A 4657-nucleotide genomic window follows, 5' to 3' on the forward strand; every position below is an offset into this window, starting at 1 on the left:
AATTTGATAAAAATATAGAAACTGACGGGTCAATTTAACTTTATTTTACCATTTACGTTTAAAAATATTATTCTTTATTTTTTAATTATACTTTATTTTAAGTAGAATGAATTGAAAATAATAAAAATAGAGGAAAAATACGATATACTGTTGGAATCTATAAAAAAAAATAGAAATTAAAAAAATAAGGATTCTTTATCTATTTAAATGAAAGAAAAAAGTAGCATACAAAAATAAATGAATTATATAAAAATATTAATAATCAATAAAATGTATTTTTTTAATTCTAATTTTTTCTTAACATAAAATTAGTTATTATTTTATGAAAAAAAACTACGTTATAAATAATTTTGAAAAAGAAACCATGGAAATGAAAAAAAAAAAAAGAGTGATCGTGTCTCCTCATTTAATTCCAATTTAGGGGAAATCATTTTTTTTTCATTTCATAGAAATATTTTTCTTTCATATTATTTGTCCTCCCAAATAAATGATAGAAGTTTAGTATTTATATCCTAATTCTACAATTTCCTTCTTTTTTTTCATTCTATTTCCATCCAAACAAACAAACAATGATTTACAAAATTATTTGTTTATAAATTTTAATTTTTATTAATTACTTTTTTCTATGTATATTCATAGTTAAATAATTTTATTGGATCTTTAAGAAAAATATCACACTTAAACCTATTTAAAAATCATTCCAACAAAAAAAAATACATTTATATTTTATATTAAATTTAGTTTCATTGAAAACTACTTTTCTCTTCCAATAAAAAAAGTATATTTATAAGATAAAAATATTGTTTGAAATTAATTTAACTGACATAAAAATACTCTGTCAAATTAAATTATGTATTATGAGGAACGCATTTTTTTTTTAAAAAAATATATGATATGATATGAGGAAATATTATATATATATATATATATATATATATATATATATATATATATATATCCCTAGATATAGAATAAAGATAATAATTGGACACTTAAATAATTCTGTAGACCGAAAAGTATTTTAAAATAACTTAAGGATAACTGACATTTTTAACTATTTTTTTTTTTTGAAGAAAAACTTTTTAACATGAGTTACATAATAAGTGCATATTTTTTTATAAAAAAAAATCATTTAAAACAAAGCTTGACATAGCTGGGGAAAAAATGAAAGCGTGGTCCCCCTTGAACCATTGGTTGCTTCGGAAGGAGAAATACAATCCACCAGTAGCGATTTGCGGAGTCCACGTGGCTGGCTGAGACGAATGTTCACGAAGCCTGGCGATCGGTGGTTCCACCACGTGGCTTGTGCCCAAGAATGGCCCACATACTTTGATTTCCACAATATCTAACACCGTTTGGTCAGCGTTAGTTTAACCGTGATTCGTTTGGTTAAGTCGTTGACTTGAGGTACACTCGCGAGTCAGGACACGGGTTTCGTTTAAGTTTCACCGCCTCATCCCAATTGGTACAGTATTTTCAATTTCACCTGTGTTTCTTTGAGAAACAAAATGAATAGACCAATATAAAATTATATTCATTCATAATAAAATTTAATGTTTTTATTTTATTTAATTATAGACTTGTTTCTTTTTTAGAGAGAAATATAAACTTGATTGAGTTACTCTAACTTTCAAATGGAGGAGGCTAGAAGGGTAATGCCAAGTATTGCGAACAAGGAGAATGAATGGTTAAGAGTTGTATCGTGTACAAGTACAAACGACGTAGATGCTGTTTTCAACATAATAAAACTAGGCTGTAATGGAATGTGGTAGTGTCTGCCGTGAACGACGTCAAGACAGCATTGAATACTCCAACAGCTACAGTAAGTAAGGCATCACTGGATTGTCGTTTAGTCAACAACAAGGAAAAGAGACGCCACGCTTCAAAATACATTAGGAAACATTACAATTTTATTGTACTATCAATTATTAATTTACTATAAAAAAATATATTTATTTAAGTATTATTCTTCATATATTTGTATTTTAAATATTATTTTCATCACATACATCATCTTATTTTATATTTAGTTTTTCATTATAAAAATATAGTTTTTTTCCCTCACTTCTTAATATAGGACATTGCAGACTTGCCTGCATGGGCAGATTGGGATCATACCGTATCATAAATCACAATCAATGAAACATACACACCTGCACGCAAACTGCAACAACGCTTCTGATGTTAATCTCCACGTATAAAAGTTTTTTGTTTTTATGCTGTTATATTATTTATTAATATTATTATATAATAGAAAAGGCCTAGAAATAAATTTTATACGTTTCATATAAATAACGATAATTATTTTCGTATAATTTTTTAATATCTTAATAGCCTTTTGGAAACGCTTTTACTAATAAATTTTCTGTACATTAAATGTTTTTTAAAATTAAAGAAATAAAAATATAAAAACATATAAGAAATAAAAATATCAGATCAAAAAAGAAAATACAAATTTTCTTTACTTTCAATGACAATATGGTAAAGCCGTAAAGACTCTATCTTACTAAATATGAACAAATTAAAAAAAATGTTGAAATTGGAAGACTATATAAATTAAGACGCATAGTGCATTTCACTGTATATAACTATATATGACTGGTCTGTGGAACCAAAACTCTGAATATGTCACCGGTTTAAGTGCATGCACTTGCACGGTTAACGGGTTAAAGGGTAGATGGATGAAAGGTTGATGTAGAACTAATAAAATTTAGAAGACATTTATTTCCTGAACTATTTTATTATTTTTAAGAATACTGGATTATAAAAAAATTATCTCATGTTTGTTAAGAGCTCATAGAAAAATTAATTATGAATATATTTTATTTTAGAAAATATAATATTTAATCCCAATAAAAAGATAAAAAAATTATTTTTATGAAATATGAATATCTTTTCATGACTAAAAATTCATATATAATCTCTTACTAGTCATTATATCACTTGTAAAATTAATATTCCCATAATTTGATTTATTTTAGATTTCATTCCTACATTTCATAATAATTTTTCATTTTCCTACTATACTCTTTTTTAATAGCCAATTTTTTCTCCTCTTTAAATTATCATAATCGTGAAATACATAAAGAGAAAATGAAGAATGTAACTAGAATTTTTGTAAGAAGAACATTTAGTAATAATTATATATATTTCTAGAAAAAAAATCGATTAAGCGTATCTTTTGATTATTCTTGGAAATATAAAAAGTAACCCCAACTAATTTAAATTATTAACCAAATGTATTTTTTAATAATAACCGAGAGCATTCTCATGTTATATTCTAACAAATATTGTCGAAAATTAAAAAATATATATATAATTATATTTGAAACAAACGATTCGTGATACATTCATTAAATAGTTGGCTCTAGGCTTTAGATAAATAATTAGTATGTAATTGACTCTTTTCTATATGTTAAACAATATATATTTTTTTTTTAATTATACTCATAAAGAAATGCTTTGATTCCCGATCACGTGCATAAAAAATATATAAAACACACTTTGATGTATGATCAAATGTACAAAAATTAACATATCAATCAATAAAAAAACAAACATAAACTTAACTTATCATGCATAACAATGCATGACTCTGATAATATAAAAATATTTTTTATATTTTTATTATATTAAATTAAATTCTTAAAAAATGTCTCTCTTTTTAATACATACATATGACTGACTGATAATATAAAAATATTTTTTTATATTAAATTAAATTCTTAAAAAAAAGTCTCTTTTTTTGTGACATATTAAAAACATCTTATTGCACAAACATACAAGACATACATGAGAAGAACAACACGGGAAAAAAACACAAATAGAGCAAAACAAAAAAATACATGAATAATGGATGTTGATAAATTGAAAGCATGAAAATAACTATTTACTATATGTATTTAAAATCTAAAAGATCAACATAATAGTTTAAGATCATGTACATTCACTGAGAACCATCTATTTTGTGAAAAAATTTATGTTCGACTCCTATTAATCATCGCCAAATATATTTAAAATCTACATATTGTTTAAGATGATTATATAATATTTTTGATACATTGAATCTTATTTCGATTCAAAGTTAAGATTAATAAATTATACTTAGATACTTTATGATGTCAATCAGTTAAATTTTTTTGATGTTTTTGTAAAATTTTGCATATAATTAATCATAAATTACAAGCGGACCTTTAGTGGCTTAAGCGAGCTAAAACATAATGAAGAAAAAAGTTACTCAAAGAAAAAGTTACCGGTAGGCGATTGGCAATTAGTTATAAATTTTTGGGATATAGATAATTTTGAATAATAGATGTTATGTCATACAAATTTGTCTCAAAACTGTTCACTTGTTTGAGTTTTCAAAAAAGTGCTGGAAGTTCAGATTCCATCAATAGTCTAAATTGATTAACATTCATATTTTATTTTTATCTTAAAAAAGGCTGGCTAGGTTTCTAAATTCTAATGGTTAGATTTAGATAAGAACGCGTCATTATTTTAGTCTGAACTTAAAAGAGGTAGCAACCTTCCATGTCTTGGTACTTATGTGAAGAAGTTCTTAAAGCATTAAAATAATGAATATAATATTTTTTTAAAAATGAAATAGTTTTAAATATGAAAAATAAAATAAGCATGTTATTATTTAAAATAATCGTTA

Source organism: Glycine max, chromosome 6 (assembly GCF_000004515.6).
Source record: "Glycine max cultivar Williams 82 chromosome 6, Glycine_max_v4.0, whole genome shotgun sequence".
Taxonomy (NCBI): domain Eukaryota; kingdom Viridiplantae; phylum Streptophyta; class Magnoliopsida; order Fabales; family Fabaceae; genus Glycine; species Glycine max.